This window comes from Lepidochelys kempii, chromosome 2 (assembly GCF_965140285.1).
Source record: "Lepidochelys kempii isolate rLepKem1 chromosome 2, rLepKem1.hap1, whole genome shotgun sequence".
Taxonomy (NCBI): Eukaryota; Metazoa; Chordata; order Testudines; family Cheloniidae; genus Lepidochelys; species Lepidochelys kempii.
The window spans coordinates 156875115-156894619 of record NC_136381.1 but is presented as its reverse complement, the minus strand read 5'-3'; positions in this window follow the sequence as shown (position 1 = coordinate 156894619).

Genomic DNA, 19505 nt, shown 5'->3' with positions numbered 1-19505 from the left:
GTAAGTTAAGGGAACCTTGGTAGATGTTACTGGTTCACCTCAAGTCCTAATCCCTCAGGGCTCTAGCTAATAGCAAGGCTGGTGTTCTGTGGGAGGGCTTCTGTGCCTCACTGGGGTGACCTGCTTTCACAGCACCCAGAGTGCCCCTCAGACGGTGACACTCCCTTGTATGCATTCTCTCTTGCTAGGCAGATTCTGCTGCCACAAGACACTATCTTTCCCGCCTTTTCCTTGTTTTGGTGCCAAACTCGAAAAGTTTGCCAAAAGTTGAAGGAGAAGGGATGGCAAGATGGAGGACAGGTTGTCTTTTTACCAGTCCAAAATGGCGACTATGTACACTAAATAAATTGAACCTTTCTTACCCAACAACATGACCCAGCAGGGGACTGAAGTGAAGGGGGAGTGTCCTCCTTCCAGGACAGAGAGGCAAAGGGGAAAGGCCTCTGGGGACTGCAGCCTGCTTCGGGCAGGGGAACTGTTTGGTTTTATGCAGCAGTTTTGTTTTTGGGTCCCTGCAAGTGGCTGGTTCTTGGGAGAATATTTCTACTTATTTTTTTCCCAGTCTGACCATTGGAGCCAACAAGCCAGAAGGAAGAAGAGCACAGGAGAGGGGAACATATGAGCTGAACCAACGTAAGAAGCCCGAAAGAGCCCAAAGGCACATCTGAGTCTCACTGAGGGGGAGCCAATCCTGTATTTAAACATAAAATTTCCTGTGAATTTCATGTAAAATTTTCTGTGAATGGCATCTCATTTTGGCATCTCATATGGGTGGAGCTTCATTTGTGGGCAGGGCTTTGAAGAGTTCAGCTTCACTTTTTTTTTTTTCAAATTGACCCCTGTTCTCAATACATCTTCTGTTTCTCTACACAGTGATCACTCACCTTGCCATGTCCTACTTCTCAAACTGTGCAACAGCACCTGTGAAACTGTGATAGTCAAAGAGTTTAACTTAAAAAGCTATTTGATCAATTACATTGTGGAGACCCTATATTTCCAAAGCAAATGTACTGAAAAAGCTTTTAGATTCTCAGATTGAAACAAAGGGGGTTGGGATCTTTAAATATTATGGACCAATTTTTCAACAATAGCCTCTCAATGTATGAACCCAATTTTTTCCATGTGCAGTGCCAGGCACTGGAACTTTTATACCTGCAAACTAAGTATCTGGACATTTAACTATTTGACTTTGTCGCATGGAAAACTGAGTTCGTGACTGTCTAAACATATGTGCCATCAAAAGTGCATTCTCTTTTATGGAGACTGCAAAATCAGAGGCTTGGCTGAAACCACTTGGAAAATATTACCCAGAGGTATCCTTTCCATCTTTGGTTTCTTTAAACATGTAATAGCAAAGGAGACAGATGTACATGTGGTTCTGGTATATTTCCCCAAGGAATGATCTGATTCACTTGTATGTGTGTGGAAATATATTGTTGTCCTTTTAGTATGTTTTCCTTGAAGTCCTGATTGATGTGCTACTTAGGTATATTTTTCTCATAATGAAGCTTGGCAGCTGATCGTGAATATTAATCTCCGCATACCCTGCTTTTGATAGTCACCTTTTTCATTCTAATAACACTTTCATTGAAGTCACTTTTTCATAAACATTTTCCCCATAAACCTCTATTTAAAAAGAGATTATTCAAACAGCTTTTAAACAATTAGTCTTTTGAGGGGTTTAATTGGAGAAAATAAACCTGTAGAGAATCTAACTGCACCAAAGATCTCCAGCATCCAAGATTATCTATCTGTCACCTTGTGACCTATTTCCTTCACACTACCTTTTAATTTTTGTAGCAATTATAGTGTATATGGATAATACCTATTAGCATATTTATGGTCATTGCTTCATATTTATTGTCTGCACAACTCATTAATCTTCATCTAGTGTGTGGGGCTGACAGCTCAATCTATTTTGCAATCTCTGGGCAGCAGCCATATCCAAAAAGCCTTTGTTTCTCTGTAAATAAACTGTGTTCAGGAGCAGAGGACAATGGTGCATCATACAGTGATTGACACAAGCCATGGCTGCTAATCAAAAGTAGATTTTATTACCAGCTGAGTCAAGTGCATTATGGGGCCATTGTTCTAGTGCTGTCAGGGCAAGAGCATACGTAGTCAGTCACCTTCTCAAGATGGGTTGATTGTTCTCCAAGATTAGACAGAGTTGCCTTATTATCCATCCTAGACAACAAGGCATCTCACCCAAACAGACGCCTTTGCAGAAACTGCCTGTACATTGAATTGATTTGAATTGCTAATGCGTAATCTGTCCGGCACAGATGTGCAATGAATATTTGGATGTTGTTTTGCATGTCAGTTGAGAAGGCTGAATGATGAGGTGATGATTATTCAATGATCGGTACTGGACATTCGCCAACAGTTGAGTTTGAGCACTCACACTGACAGTAATCAGATCAGCTTCCAAAGTCTCTTTTCTTCATTTTGGTGACAATTTATGTTAGAAGATAATACAACTCTCTCATAGTTAACAGAGTTGGCAGTAATTTGCACTTTTTCAAATAATTAAATTTTTCACTTTACCCAAGATAAGAAAGATATAAGCCATATGCAGCTGAGGTATATATTCCTAGACACTTGTAGAGCAGTCCATTTGAAATGGTAATAGAAAGCTGTTTTGAGAAGTCCAAAAATACATTTTCATTCTTTTTTCACAAACATAGATGGCACAAAGTTTGTTAGTTGCAAAACTGTATACTTTTAAAGATGCAGATGTATTGGGAGAAGGTAGGAAGCTTGTTATCAAAACATACTAGAAAAGTAATCCAAAATGACAAAATACTAATAATAGTTGTTAAAAATATGAATATGGCACTGTGCCTGAGCGAAAAGGTTAAAAGTGTGCCTTCTGGACTGGTGTGATACAAATAGTGCTTTGTGATTTTCATTTCTGTTCTTATCACGTCACCACTAAAACCAACATTACACAAGAATGAAAGCAGATACTTTATAATGATTCATACCTGAAAAGCAGGAAAACAATGTACATTTAGAATACAATAGCTTAGTGGCTACTTCTAGGCTATCGTCAGAAACTCTGAGATTGATGTAGACATCTCTGTTTTTTCCAGAGACACTGCAAACTTTATTCTTGCTCTCAGATACGTTTTGCATTAGATCCGTATTCACAAATTTGCACATAATGCATCTGACTGACAGGGCAGAGCTAGCACCTCCATCTGCTCAGGATCCTCAGCAGTGAACCCTTTCCAGCAGTTAGGCACCTAAACCAGGTCAGATGTTTAGTTAGCCTGTGCCCTAGCAGCTGGAACCATTTTGTGCATTCTCTTTCTCTGACTCCAGATCATACTCAGTACCTCTCTCATGCTTTACTCTACATTTCCCTCTTTTGTGTGGATGCTGTGCTGCCCTCTCCCACCTATGGGAGGCTTGCATCTGGTCCTCCTGCTGCAGGGTCTGACTGGTATCAGGTTATAGGTATGATCAGAACCTGATAGGCATTCCTCCCACCCCAGATTTGAGAATCCTACTTCAGGGCCTCCAGGTCTTTGGTTTGAGCTACGGCTCCAAGCCAATCATAAGCTTTGGGCCACGTCAGTGCTTTGGCAGCTTTGAGAATGCCAGCTGGCAGAAACATAGGCACCTAAAGGACTTAAGTGTCTATGGGATTAGGTGGCACTTGAACAGTGGTTTTGAAAATGTCAGTAGTACCTAAATGGTGGACTTAATACATCAGAGGATCTGGACCTTAACTCCCAAGCAGTGTCTCAAACAGAAGACCATTATTCGCCCCTTAAAACTCCCTCCCTTAAAACTAAAACTTTTATTTGCCAAAGTATTAACTATATCTTTGCTTTAGTTGCTTTCAAATAAATGCAAACAGTAATGTGTCTTTATTTTGAGGTCCAAATCTAAAGGTAAGGAGAACTAGGAATGCTCACAAACCTGATATGCATTTGAATAGAAAACAATATTGCACTGTATTCTGTCAAAGGAACATCTAGATACTAATAGGGGGGAAACTTGTAAAACTATAATCTGCTGATTGAAAGTTCCATTTGGTCACTGTATTAAACTCTTCCCACATATGAAAGTCTCTTAACTAAACTTCCAGCTTTAAGTGATATGCACGCTTATAGCCAGAATATTTGAAAGAAAAAATGTATTAGTCGGTTCCTGGAATCTGCAGGAACAGACAAGAATGAAACAATGACATTATGATAATAAATCCTTCAGGAACCTAGAGGGCAAGCTCATGAAGCCAGAAGATTACATATATAAGCAGCTAATTAGTTGTAGCTCTCCCCCAAGACATTATAAAGTTTTCTCTGCAAGAAATGTGGTGGAAATAAATATAAACGGTGAAGAAACTGAATTAATAGGTAAATTATTACTTACTTGTAAGAGTGCTGAGATCCTTGCTGCTATTCAAATATAATCAAAATTGCTTATTGAATGGAACTCACTGCCAAATATGCTAATTGTGAACATTACATAACTATTTGCAATTATAACAGCCTTTAAAACCAGATTTCATTAGTTCACAGACACTTGTTGAGTAACCCAAGGATATGGTACAATGTAACAAAGAGTAGGAATTTGAAAGGGAAGTCTGACTCTCTAGCAGAGGCATTAGGGGTGTTGGTACTAGTGTACATCAGGCTTAGGGGTGTTCAGAAACCATTTCAATTGAGTTATGTGACTAGGCACTTTTGAAAATTTGCAAGATGCATATTTACATCTTTAGGCATCTCAGTATCTGGTCCTTAGTCGTGGCCCACTCCCGCCCCCCAGGGGACTCCTGCCCCATCCAACCCCCTGGGTTCCTTGACGCCCCCCCCCAACTCCTGCCCCATCTACCCTGCTCCCCTGTCCCCTGACTGCCCCCAGAACTGGGCAGGAGGGTCTCCTGGGCCACCGTAGTGGGTGCCCCCCCTGTCCCTAAGAGCCAGAGGGACCTGCCGGGGGGCGAGGTGGGGAGTCCCGGTGGGCCTTACCTGGGGCAGCTCCCAGGAAGCATCCGGCAGGTCCCTCTGGCTCCTGGGGGGGGGGAGCGTAGCTAAGGGGGAGCAGGGGGAGCGACCGTTCCCCCACTGATCACATCAAAAGTGGTGCCTTAGGCGCCGACTCTGTGGGTGCTCCAGGGCTGGAACACCCACGGGGAAAATTTGGTGGGTTCAGAGCACCCACCGGCAGCTCCGCGCTCGGCCCCAGCTCACCTCACCTCTGCTCCGCCTCAGCCTCCTCCCCTGAATGCGCCGCCCCGCTCTGCTTCTCCAACCCCCCCAAATTTCCCGTGAATCAGCTGGTCGCGCAGGAAGCTGGGGACGGCTGAGAAGCAGGCGGCAGCTTCGTGCTCAGGCCCAGGGAGGCGGAGGTGAGCTGGGGCGGGGAGCGGTTCCCCTGCACACCCCCCATCCCCGAGTTACCTGCTGTGGTGCGCGTGGCCCTCCTCGGCCCACCCCCCCCAACCCAACTCACCTCCGCTCCACCTCCTCCTCCCTGGGCCTGAGCACAAAGCCACCGCTTGCTTCTCAGCCCCCCGCCCCGCCCTCCCGGCAGCTTCCCGTGCAAACAGCTGGTTCGCAGGAAGCCGGAGCTAGGCAGAGAAGCAGAGCGGGGTGGCGCGTTCAGGGGAGGAAGCGGAGGTGGAGTGGAGCAGAGGTGAACTGGGGCTGGGTGTGGGGCGGGGCGCTGCAGGTGGGTGCTCTGCACCCATCAAATTTTCCCCATGGGTACTCCAGCCTAAGGCACCACTTTTGGCCGGTTGTCAAATTTAGAAGCCCTTTTAGAACCGGTTGTCCTTCGTGGGACAACCGGTTCTAAAAGGGCTTCTACATTTAACAACTGGTTCTAGCAAACTGGTGCAAACTGGCTCCAGCTCACCACTGGTTATCACCCAAAGCACAGACCATGCAGGACTAGTCAGGAATCTGAGCTATGTGGGTGGAAGAGGTCTCACTTGGAAATGAATGCAAACACAGGGGGCTGGATATTTTAAATTATGTAAGTGGGGGAATAGTCCTGCTATTGTGGGGAACTTTCCTGGCTTCTGCACTACCCCAGTGAAGTGGGCTAGCGAAAGGATCTGAGTCCTCGCTCCCACTTCCTTTACCCAGTGGCCTCCCTGCCCTTGAGGACTCCCTTTCCACTATCCTGTCTGGCAGAGTCCTAATAGTGCCAACAAAGCTGGGCCCAGGATTCCTGTGGGGCTCGACCCCCAACCCTGCTGTGGTCACCTAGGACAGGGGCTAGGGTGTCCCCACTCCGGGGTACTCTTTCTGCACTGGGCACTTCTCTGACCCACTGACCATTACATACAAGTTAAAGCAAATGCAAGTTATTTAATCAACAATTAATTTTAAAAAGAATAAGGAATAATGGGAAAGGTTAAAGGAAACACATCACCCCGCTCTGTGGCAGGGAACATCACAAACAGTGTCTCTGGAACGTCCGGGCAGTTCACAGTCTGTTCCTTGTAAGTCCCAGGCCTTCTTCTCAGGCCCTGGCTATGCTGCAGGGATGCTGGGGGTTGGACACTTGCTCTGGTGGTGGCCACATGCTCTCAGGCTCTAAGTGGTAGGACCCTTCTTCCCAGTGTCGCCCCCGCCCTGTCGGGGTTATGATCCAACCCTGGCCTGCAGAGCCTCTTCGCTGAGGTGTCTCCCTGTGCTGGGCCTGCTGCCCAGGGTCCCCCTCGCTCTCCCCAGATGCTCACCGCACCCAGCTCCGGACTGCTCCAGCCCCAGCTCCACCACTCGGTCTCTGCTGCTCTGCCTCCAGCTCCCTGGGCTGCTTCTTTGGCCCCTCTGCCTCTGGTTGCTGCAGCTCTGCTCCCAGGACAGGTCTACTCTGCAGGCTGCTTCTGTGACTCTGCTCCCAGCACTGACCTGCTTCCTGGGCTGCTTTTCTGGCCCCTCTGGCTCCGGTTGCTGCAGCTCTGCTCCCAGGGCAAGTCTGCTCTCTCTGGGCTGTGCCTCTGGCTTTGGGGCTGCAGCTCTGCTCCCAGCACAGGGGCTGCTCTCTCTGGGCTGCTTTTCTGGTCCCTCTGGATCTGGCTCAGCTCTGCTCCCCAGCTTAGCTTGGGCCCCCCTGCCTTCTCCTTAGCTCGGCCCCACTTTGTCTGACCCAGGCAAATCCAGCCCACACAGAGGACGGGACCTCCCTGGCCTCCTGACTCCCTGATTAGCCTGCTTGCCCTGTCATTCAGGCTGACCTGGAGCATTGGCCTCTCCCCATTGTTCCTGGGGGCTGTCAGTCTCAGGGTCCTGATTCCCCATCAACCCTTCCCCCTTTTTAGTTCTGGGAGCTAACAACTAAAACACCCCCACTGAATGTTAGTAAGTGGGCAACAGTCCGCTTTCAATAAGAACATAAGAACGGCTGTATTGGGTCAGACCAATGGCCCATCTAGCCCAGTATCCTGTCTTCTGACTGTGGCCAATGCCAGGTGCTTCGGAGGGAATGAACAGAACAAATAATTATCAAGTGATCTATCCCCTGTCACCTTTTCCCAGCTTCTGGCAAACAGAGGCAAGGGACACCATCCCTCCCTATCCTGGCTAATAATCATTGATGGACCTATCCTCCATGAACTTATCTAGTTCTTTTAAAAACTCTCTTATAGTCTTGGCCTTCGCAACATCCTCTGGCAAAGAGTTCCCCAGGTTGACTGTGTGTTGTGTGAAGAAATATTTTCTTTTGTCTGTTTTAAACCTACTGCCTAATAATTTTGGGATGGAGTTGTGTGTATATGGCAGAGAATCAGCAAAAAGACTACAGAAGCACAGAAGGAAGGTGGGCGGAAGCCCTGAACACAGCCCTACAAGCGCCTGTAGTGTGATCCTGAGAAAAAGATAAGAGAAAGGTTTTGATTGAGTACTGGCTGGAAAGAAGCTTGGAACTGTGAACAAAGAAACTGTCTCCTACTGTTTGATTCCTACTGTGTTCAGGGAAACAGGACTTTATGTACATTCTTTGTAAATAAACAAGATTGTATCAAAGAAATACCTGACTCCGTCATTAATTTCTTTTTCTAAAGGAAACAACCCACTGGGCCCTGATTATTGGTTAACCACTTTGGTCAAAAGTGGAAACAATAGGTTTGTCAAACAATTCCAAATGTTTGTGGGTGATTCTTGAAGAGAAAAGAGATCCCTCCCATTTATAAAGCTTAGGTTATCCAATCATGGAGGAGACATGACATCTTTTGTCTTGGAGTATGTGACCAATCACACAACACAAATAGTAAATAATGATTTCCATTGACTTTGGTGGGCTTTGAATCAGGACCCAGATAAACTATTTACTACAAATAGTTTGCATGGTGCAACAGGGATAATACTGTCAGCCACTCATTGCAAGAAAATAAAGCATCAGAGTTAAAATACTATTAGAATTTGCCTAGTTATTATCAGTGCAGTGAAGAATCTTCTGCAATGTGATTTGTGAACAGAAATATTATCTATAATGTACAAAATGCATATTTCAACAGAATGGTCAATTTGAATATTAAAAACATCTGACAATAAGACATATTTGTTGCCAATATGAAGTCAATTGGCAACACTCCCATAATGTGCATATCCCATAATAATCAGGATTTTTCCATGTCTGTCAATTTGGCTTTGAACAATCTGTTGGGGTCCCATAATAGCATCCATCTAAACCAAAATGGAACCAGATTGCTGGCATGTAAAATTAAAAAGATCATAAAGGAGTTTTTAAACTAAGGGCTGGAGGAAAGCCAATGGATATGAAGGACGACATGATTCTGGAAGAGATATCCCTTAGAGGAGGATTTATCATAGAATCATAGAATATCAGGGTTGGACGGGACCTCAGGAGGTCATCTAGTCCAACCCTCTGCTCAAAGCAGGACCAATCCCCAACTAAATCATCCCAGCTTTGTCAAGCCTGACCTTAAAAACCTCTAAGGAAGGAGATTCCACCACCTCCCTAGGTAACACATTCCAGTGCTTCACCACCCTCTTAGTGAAAAAGTTTTTCCTAACATCCAAACTGAACCTCCCCCACTGCAACTTGAGACCATTACTCCTTGTTCTGTCATCTGCTACCACTGAGAACAGTCTAGAGCCATCCTCTTTGGAACCCTCTTTCAGGTAGTTGAAAGCAGCTATCAAATCCCCCTTCATTCTTCTCTTCTGCAGATTAAATAATCCCAGTTCCCTCAGCCTCTCCTCATAAATCATGTGCTCCAGCCTCCTAATCACTTTTGTTGCCCTCCGCTGGACTCTTTCCAATTTTTCCACATCCTTCTTGTAGTGTGGGGCCGGAAACTGCACACAGTACTCCAGATGAGGCCTCACCAACGCCAAATAGAGGGGAATGATCATGTCCCTTGATCTGCTGGCAATGCTCCTACTTATACAGCCCAAAATGCCGTTAGCCTTCATGGGAACAAGGGCACACTGTTCACACATATCCAACTTCTTGTCCACTGTAACCCCTAGGTCCTTTTCTGCAGAACTGCTGCCTAGCCACTCGGCCCTAGTCTGTAGCGGTGCATGGGAGTCTTCCATCCTAAGTGCAGGACTCTGCACTTGTCCTCGTTGAACCTCATCAGATTTCTTTTGGCCCAACCCTCTAATTTGTCTAGGTCCCTCTGTATCCTATCCCTACCCTACAGCGTATCTACCACTCCTCCCAGTTTAGTGTCATCTGCAAACTTGCTGAAGGTGCAATCCACGCCATCCTCCAGATCATTAATGAAGATATTTAACAAAACCGTCCTCAGGACCGACCCTTGGGGCACTCCACTTGATACCGGCTGTCAACTAGACATGGAGCCATTGATCACTACCCGTTGAGCTCGATGATCTAGCCAGCTTTCTATCCACCTTATAGTCCATTATTAGAGGAGATACTCTATATCCTAGTAAAGAGGAGAGGATAGAAGTTGATAAAATACAGATAGGAATTGAAGAGAAACAGTCAAATGGGAAGACTCCCATTTACTTACATCACATGAAGGCAGTCAACTAAATATTGACAAATGTTATGAATACTTGTATACAAATGCTAAAAGTCTAAAGACTTGTGAACTTGAATGCCTGGTATTAAATGAGGATATTGACATAATAGACCTCACAGAAACTTGGTGGACTGATCATAATCAATAGAACATGGTAATACAGGGTACAAAATATATAGGAATGACAGAGTAAATTGTGCGGGTGAGAGAGTAGTACTATATGTGAAAGAAAGCACAGAATCAAATATAGTAAAAATCTTAAATGAAACAACCTGTACCACAATCTCTATGGATCGAAATTCCATGCTTGAATAATAAGAGTATAACAGCAGGAATATATTACCGGCCACCTGACCAGGAGGGTAACTATGACAGTGAATTGCTAAAGGAGACCAGAGAAGCTACAAAAACAGAAAATGCAATAATAATAATAATAATAATAACAATAATAATCTTTTTTTTCCTAACTGAAATCTCATCCACACACACAAAATGATCGGGTTTAAATTAGCTTTTTGCAACTAAGAAAGAGACCTTGGAGTCATCGTGGATAGTTCTCTGAAAACATCGGCTCAATGCGCAGCAGCAGTCAAAAAAGCTAATAATGTTAGGAACCATCAGGAAAGGGGTAGATACTAAGACAGAAAATAGCATAATGCCACAATAGAAATCCATGGTACGCCCACACCTTGAATATTGAGTGCAATTCTGGTTGCCCCCTCTCAGAAAAGGTATATCAGAATTGGAAAAAGTACAAAGAAAGGCAAAAAATGATTCGAGGTCTGGAGCTACTTCTCTATGAAGAGAGATTAAAAAGCCTGGGTCTGTTCAGCTTGGACAAGAGATGACTAAGGGGGGATATGATCGATGTCCATACAGTCATGAGTGGTGTGGAGAAAGTGAATCAGGAAATATTTTTTATCCTTTCACATCACAAGACCCAAGTGTCAAGCAATGAAATTAATAGGCAGCAGGTTTAAAACAAACATAAGGAAGTACTTCTTCTCAGGTTGCCAGGTGTCCGGTTTTCGAAAAGGGACCCTGGAGGCTCTCTGCTGACCGGGCCTTTAAAAGTCCGGTCAGAGGCACAGTAGGGCTAAGGCAGATTCTGCGCAGCTCCCCAGAAGTGGCTGGCATGTCCCTGTGGTCCCTAGGTGCAGGGACAATCAGGGAAGCTCTGTGTGCTGCCCCCACCCCCAGCGCTGCCCCCACCCCCTCTGTGTGCTGCCCCCACCCCCAAGAAACATGACCAATGGGAGCTGCGGGTTCCAACCAATGGGCAGCGCACACCGCGCAGCGCTGCCTGGCCAGTGACCGCAACTCCACCTGGGGCCGGACATGCTGGCCACTTCCGGGAGTGTGGAGCCAGGGCAGGCAGGGATCCTTCGCCCCACTGTGCTGCCACCTGGGAGCCGCCTGAGGTAAGTGCCGCCCAGCCAGATCCCACACTCTGAAACCGCTGCCCCAGGTTGGAACCCCCTCCCGAACCCTAATTCCCTCCCAGACCCTGCACCCCCACCTTAACCCCCTGCCCCCAGCCTCCTCCTGCACCCCAAACCCCTCATCCCTGACCCCACCCCAGAGCCCACACCCCCAGCTGGAGCCTGTACCCCCTCCCACACCCCAACCCCCTGCCCTAGCCCTGAGCCCACTCCCACACTCCAAACCCTTTGGCCCCAGCCCAGAGCCCCCTCCTGCACCCTAGCCCCACCCCAGAGCTTGCACCCCCAGCTGGAGCCCTCACCCTCTCCCACACGCCAATCCCCTGCCCCAGCCCAGTGAAAGCAAGTGAGGGTGGGGGAGAGTGAGTGGCAGAGTGAGGGGGCTGGAGTGAGTGGGGGTGAGGCCTCAGAGAAGGGGTGGGGCCTCAGGGTAGGGGCGGGGCAAGGGGGCAGGGCAAGGGTGTTTTAGTTTTTCTGCAGTTTCTGGCAACCCTAACTTCTTCACACAACACACAGTAAACCTGTGTAACTTGTTGCCAGGAGATGTGAAGGCCAAAATTATAACTGGGTTCAAGAAATAATTAGATATGTTCTGGAGGATAGGTCCATCAATGGCTATTAGCCAAGATGGTCAGGGATGCAACCCCATGTTCTGATTATCCCTAAGCCTGTCACTGCTAGAAGCTGGGACTGGATGACAGGGGATGGATAACTCAATAATTGCGCTGTTCTGTTCATTCCCTATGAAGCGTCTGGCACCGGACACTATCGGAAGACAGGCTACTGGGCTAGATGGACCAGTGGTCTGACCCAGTATGACTGTTAGTTCTTCATAATACTGTGTGAGCATTTTATTTTGAAAATAAATAAATAAATTTCACATTTAAACAAATATCCTCTCACTGTTCCTCATAAACATTCCTGTTCTTTTCTGTGGTCCTCCTCCTCCTGGACTGAAATGAATAAACTTGATATTGTTGGGGGCTAAAAATACATTTGTTAGCACAGACTAGAGTAAATTCATTTCTTCAAATGGCGTTTTCAGATTCTGTCTAGTCTAAGATTTCATTTTTTAAAAATTAAGTTTCTAGCCCCGCCTCTTAATGTAAATTGAAAATATAAATCTGGACCTGGCCTGCAAAATTGTCACCAGCTGAACAGTGACTCTTCTAAAGGTGTGAACTCATCTCTCCCCTACCCTATTCATTCCAGGGACATGTGAATTTCAAAGACTATGGGATGCAATTTAAATGGTAACACTGGTTAGTATGGCTATTCCAAATAAAACCTCACAATGGGAATTCACCCATCTGTTAAAATATCGGCAAGGCCAGTGGTAGGCAGGAAGGCCAGGATGGTAGGGTGTGATATTTGCTTATTGTTGACCCTCAGTGTATGGGAACAAGGGCCTGAACTTTTGTCTACACTACGAAATTTTGGCACTGCAAGAATTTGCCATGTTTGTTTCACACCTCATGTCCACAGTGCCGGGTTTACAATGGCACCAGTGGCACCATGGAGCCGGGCCCACTCTCATAAGGGGCCCCAGCCTGCTCCACTTGCACTGCGCCCTAAGACCCCACTGGCTCCCCCCGCCCACCACTTGCTCCTCTTGGCCTGCCCACCACCTGCCCGAGGGCTTCTCTCCGCTCCCTGGCCCCCACCCTGCTCCTCTCTGCCCCCTGGCCAGACCCCAGTGCACCTCTGGCTCCAGGCAGTCTCTGCTTCCTACCACCTGTGGGGCACCCAGACCTGAGCCGCCTGGGACTGGTGCAGAAGCCCGGCCAGTCTCAGCCAGGTGGGGGTGGGGGGAACAGTGTGGGGGGCTTGGCTGGGCCTCTCCAAGCAAGTGCGTTTTGAGGGAGCCCAGCCAGGACCGGCTGATCGTGTCACTCCCGAGGGTCCAGAGCGATTCCCCACCCCGGGACCAGCCCTGGCTATGCTGCCGTCTCAGCCTCCCAGCAGAGCAGGTGAGTGTGGCTGGGAGGCAGGGTGTGGGGGAGTGGGTCTCTGGGGTGTGGGGGGAGATGGGCTGTGAGGGGGCGTGGAAAATGTATGTTGGGGCACTAGGGAGTGGGGGTTCTGTGGGGGTGCTGGGCAGTTGTGGTGGGCTGTAGGCAGGGGGGCGCTGGGCAGCAGTAGTGTTGTGCAGGCCGCTGTGCATTTGTGGGGTGGGGTGGGGGAGCTCTGGGCATAGTGGGTTCACGGGGGCTCTGGCCATAGGGAGTCAGGGGGATGTTGGGCGGCGGGGGGGGGGAGGCTGTGTGGCATGGCATGGGCCCGCCCCCCAGGGGAAGGGGCATGCTGGCAGCACAGGGCCGGGTGGGCCACTGTGCGTCTGACAACTGACGGTTTGTAAATAGTGGCCTCGCACTGGGCTGGGCGGAGCGGGGCCACCCCTGCCATGCCATGCCCCATTGCCTCTGGCTGGCCCCTTGCTCTGGGGACTGACCTCCCCGTGCCATGCACCATTGCCTCCATTGGGGCCCACACATATGTTTGGCGCTGGGCCCACAAAAGATTAATCTGGCCCTGTGTGTCCACATACAAAAGAGCTTGTAAGTTTGGCCTCCATTTGCCAGATTGTGTTTCACCTAACAGAGCATTTCCTGGCCATGGGCCCTCCTCTCTCCCACACTTCTCCCTGTCTCTACTGAGGCAGTTAGTGCAACTAGGGGTGACAGGCAGGAACAGTCGTGTACTTAGGGGAATGCAAAGACTTCAGTTGTGGTTGACTCCCTGCTTAGGGGTTTTGAGGGGCAGAGGCTCTTGTCACTTACGTTTGTACACCCATACAGGGGCCAGGCACAGCCTGTCCCTGTGATGTGGAATTTGTACTACTGCAGGGCAGTGATAAGGTTTGGGTGGTGGACTGATATACTTTGCTTATAGGTCTTTTGTGCATTAATTATTAACTGTCTACCTCTTTGGTAAACTCAGAGCCTTCAAGGCACCATCATCTGGAGGAAGCAGCTGTCTTAAAATCCAGTGTGGAAGTCTAATGACCTAATTCACCAGTTTAATGCTCTTAAAGATTTGTAACAGAAACTGTCCTTATCAGTTCTAATCTACTTTCTATGACGGTGGTAAACATCCTTCCCTTTTGTGTGGGGGAAGTGTCCTGAGGAAAGAAAGAAAGGGATTGAGGAGGATTCTAGGAGGAGAGAGAAAATTGAAGGATATCCTGGAGGCAAGAGAGAAAAAAGATCTGAATGAAGTCCTAAGAGGAGAACATACATCTGTCTGCCTGCCTTCTGGCTGTCCATTGATCATCTACTTATCTATCTAGAGTGGTTGCCACTAAAAAGTCAGCATTCACAAACATTTACCACACATTGGCATCAAAATTCCATAGAATTTTCCCTATATTTAGCATGGGAAATAAATGAGATATCACAGCTACTACTGTGTTGTAGCTGTAGGTAAATGTTGACTTTTAAATGAAAACTACTGCTTGTCTTTCTAGTGCTCCTAACACTATAAAATGTAGTTTTATTGTTGCCGGAGACTATCTTCTTGCTCCTGTCTTGGTTAGGTTATATTCATACAGCTCATTCTAGGATGAATACGTTGAGGAGAGGAAAAATCTCACTGGCCATTTTGTAGCCTCCTTTGTTGCTACAGAGGAGATGGGGGATTATTTGTATGAAGTGAAGAGGAATGTAAACTGGAAAGATAGGGGGACCTGAAGGGAGAGAGACAGAACAAGAAAACATGACATGTTGATATAAATGTAACATTTTTTCCTCACAGTGTGCACTGGGGTGGGGGTACCCAAAAACCACCCTCACTGGGTGCCCATGCACAATGCCACATTGACTGCTTTTTGTGCATTGACTTTTTCTTTCTCTACCTCCTTTTATCTCATAAAACACTTTATAACCTTCACTTGCTACTGAAAAGCAACTCTCTCTATGATGTATATTGTAGTTGTCTAATAGCCTAAAGCAACACTATACAATAGTACAGGGAAGGAAATGAAGACTGTTACAGTATCTAATTTAATTTACTGGAGGAATTTAAGAAAAATCCGACAAAAATGTAATTACCTCTTTGGAGCTGAGTGAGAGATTCCATGACAACACTCCAACTTGTTAGACTGAATTGAACATAAGAGTGGGGTAGATGTAAACTGAAAGACAAAGGCTTCCAAAGGAATTTACAAAGGAATTACAAAGGATTCCATATTTAAAATATATTTAAGGCAGGGGAGTGACATAATCATGGTTCATTCTTCACTGAATCCCTGGCCAAGGTGACTGTTGAAAACATCTAAAAACAAAGACTGAACCAAAGAAGAAGGACTGAGCCCAGGCTGGAAGGTTGTCTAGCCTGTGAATGAAATATCTGAAGGTTTAAACTGCAGGCAAGAGCAGCTGTCCTTCAAGAATCTCTGCAATCGCCCTAAAACAACATTTAGGGTGAGAAATTACTACTTGTATCCAGTTTCTTTAGTATTTTAAGATTAGATTGCGTTTTTGTTTTATTTGTTGCGTAATCTGCTTTGATCTGTTTGCTATTCCTTATAATCTATCTTTTGTAGCTAATAAACTTGTTTTTGTTTTCTCTAAAACCAGTTTGTGGAATTCATAACTGGGGGCAAAAAGCTGTGCATATCTTCCTCCACATGGAGGGAGGGGTGAATTTCATGAGTTTACGCTGTATAGTTCTCTGGTGCAGCGGAAGACTGTACAATTTTGGGTTTACACTCCAGAGGGGGTGTGCACTTGTGTGCTGGGCAATTCCTTAGCTGAGCCTTCCCATGCACAGCTGATCTCAGCATCTGTGTGTATAGCTACAGCTGGATGTGTCCCTACCTGTGTGTGTGCTGGTAAAGTGCAGTCTGAAGCCTGAGGGAGGGCTTGGCTGATTTGCCTCAGCAGCACAGTGCAAAGAGAATCCAGGCTGGTGGGTCAGGCGGGGTCAGTGGTACCCCAGTTCCAAGTGGCACCCTGGCGGCGGGGAGGGGAGGGGGGGATGGAATTTGTCAGAATGTCCCGTTTTTAACTTTGTACCCTTAGGGGGAAAAGGCAGAAGTGTGTGTGTTTTGGGGAGGGGAAGACATTTTTTTAAAATCTGGGGCCAGGCCCTGTGTGCTTCATAGCCATGGAATTTTCCCTGGAATTTATCCCTTGGGTCAGAAGTATGCTCCAGAATTGCAGCTTTCATTACCTAATAATTATAAAAAAATCTTTCTTGCGTTAATGTTTGTGAAGTTAAGCTTGAAAATATGAATCAAGTGTACTGATGCAGTCTTGTCTCCTTGAGTCTGAAGACAGCCTGAAACAACAGCTCAGAAGAGTGAAATCTCCCTTTCATTTCAATGTGTTGCTAACTCGGGACTAGGGACCGAATGGCTAGGCAGCAGTTTGGCAGAAAAGGACCTAGGGGTTACAGTGTATGAGAAGCTGGATATGAGTGAAAAGTGTGCTGTTGTCGCCAAGAAGGCCAATGGCATTTTGGGATGTATAAGTAGGAGCATTGCCAGCAGACCAAGGGACGTGATCGTTCCCTTCTATTCGACATTGGTGAGGCCTCATCTGGAGTACTGTGTCTAGTTTTGGGCCCCACACTACAAGAAGGATGTGGAAAAATTTGGAAAGAGTTCAGCTGAGGGCAACAAAAATTATTAGGGGACTGGAACACATGACTTATGAGGAGAGGCTGAGGGAAATGGGATTTTTTTAATCTGCGGAAGAGAAGAATGAGGGGGGATTTGATAGCTGCTTTCAACTACCTGAAAGGGGGTTCCAAAGAGGATGGATCTAGACTATTCTCAGTGGTAGCAGATGACAGAACAAGGAGTAATGGTCTCAAGTTGCAGTGGGGGAGGTTCAGGTTGGATGTTAGGAAAAACTTTTTCACTAGGAGGGTGGTGAAGCACTGGAATGTGTTACCTAGGGAGGTAGTGGAATCTCTTTCCTTAGAGGTTTTTAAGGTCAGGCTTGACAAAGCTGGGATGATTTAGTTGGGGATTGAGCTGGGGGTCAGACTAGATGACCTCCTGAGGTCCCTTCCAACCCTGATATTCTATGATTCTATGAACTCTAAAATCTAAAAATGACCATTTAAATCCCAACGTTAACTGTTTCACTGTTGGTCATTTTAGCAGAAATATTTTAAAGGTATGGCAAAACTTCTTTATGCACCCTTACATCCACACAAAGGGGGTGCAGGGCAATGCTGAACTGGTCCTCTGCATTATATAATGAAAAGAAGGGAGGAAATGAAATAAAAAAGGAGGAAAGCCAACAGGATACCTTCGGCTGCTGAACGTGATGTCAGTCAGAAAACACTGAGTGAGCAGAGAATTTCCCCACATTAATGATGTCCATGAAAAAGCTCTGACTCATATGGAATAAAATAATAAACACATTACTGATTCACCCTTGGAAGACTACATAATTCCTGTGTGAATTTCACAGAGGCCTCATCTTCGATAGGAAAAAAAGGTGTGTTTTTTAACTCTAACTCACTCAAGGTAAAATCCTAGGGAAGACAATGCAGCTTGTAGTTTGCAGATGAGTTGGCAGGTCAAGGTACAGATTGTGAGGGAGACTATCTTTACCTTCATCTGTTAACATATGTAAACTACAAATTGCCTTCTCTTCACTAGGATTTTCTTGACTGAGTTAACTCAAATTAAAAACACACCTTTTTAGCCTAGTGAAGATGAGGCCTTATGGACTAGCTAATCTCCATGTTTTTTAGTTTGGGGCACCGTGCTGGGCATCAGGAAAGTTTTATATCTGCTGGGAGGTGGCACTGCATTGGCATTCATGCTTGCACCCCATTGAGAATCCTCCTTTCTCCCCAGAACTGCCCTTCCAGTGTGTCATTCTCCTTTCCTACTAGGTATCAATGCCATCTCTAGGCTGGGCACCAACAATGGGTAGGTTGCACACATCATGACAGACAGGGCAGGGAGCAACTGACGCAGAGCTTCAACTGACCCTGTGTAGGAAGACAGGGCTGGCAGCAGGCAAGAAGTGAAGCTCTTTCTATTTCAGATTTTCTTGGGGGGTTGGAGTAAGCCATTATCTTTGTTGCAAGGAAAGAGGGAACAAAACATGGGAAGGAAGGCATATCTTGTTATAGAGCAGAGAGAGGGAATCAAGACAAACATATTTTTTTCTCAGGCAGAATGCTGAGGACAAGTTGCACAGTCAGCCTGTGGAACTTGTTGCCATGGAATGTTGAGGAGGCCAAATGTATAACTGGGTTAAAATAAGGATTAGATAACTTCGTGGAGGACAGGCCCATCAATGGCTAATAGCCAAGATAGTCAGGGATGTAACCTCATGCTCTCGGTGTTCCTAAACCTCCGACTGCCAGATGCTGGGACTGAACAACTAGGGACGGATTGCTTGAAATTGCCCTGTTCTGTTCATTCCCTTTGAAGCATCTGGCACTGGCCAATGTCAAAGACAGGATACTGGGCTAGATGGACCATTGGTCTGACCCAGTATGGCCATTCTTATGTTCAAGTAGACTTGTCTTCAGGCTACTGAAGGGTTTAGGGTCCTTTAATAAGCTTGGTAGGCAGCATAGTAACAGCTCCTCAGACTTCAGGTAGAGAAGTCTATGGCAGCTGTTGAGGGAGGATACAACCCATAAAAGTGTTTCTTGTTAAAAAGCATATAAACTATAAGTATTTATGTGATATCTGTTCATTGTATAAAGGTTGCATAAAACTACTGTGGGTACTGATTTTGTTTTTTCAGTGCAAGTGTAGTGAGAAGGACCACAGCACTAGGTGTAGCTAATTCCCCCTTTGAACTCTCCTTTACAGGTATGTGACAGCAAGGAGGCATGGCCTCCTTGAGAGACTAACAAGGACGGATGACCATGCAGCCTACAGCATATTTATGGTCCTGATCCTACAAACACTTATTGCCCATCACAAGTACTTATTTCCAGGAGTAGTAGTCCTAGCAGCAATCTCTGCACTCAGTAGTATTTGCTGGATTGTTCCCTGTTTGCATAACATCAAAACTTGAAAAACTCATGGCAAAGAGGAAGTTGGAGGGGATGAATGGGCTGACTGGGACCAGATCACCTGGAGCTGCTGGCTTCTCTTCCTG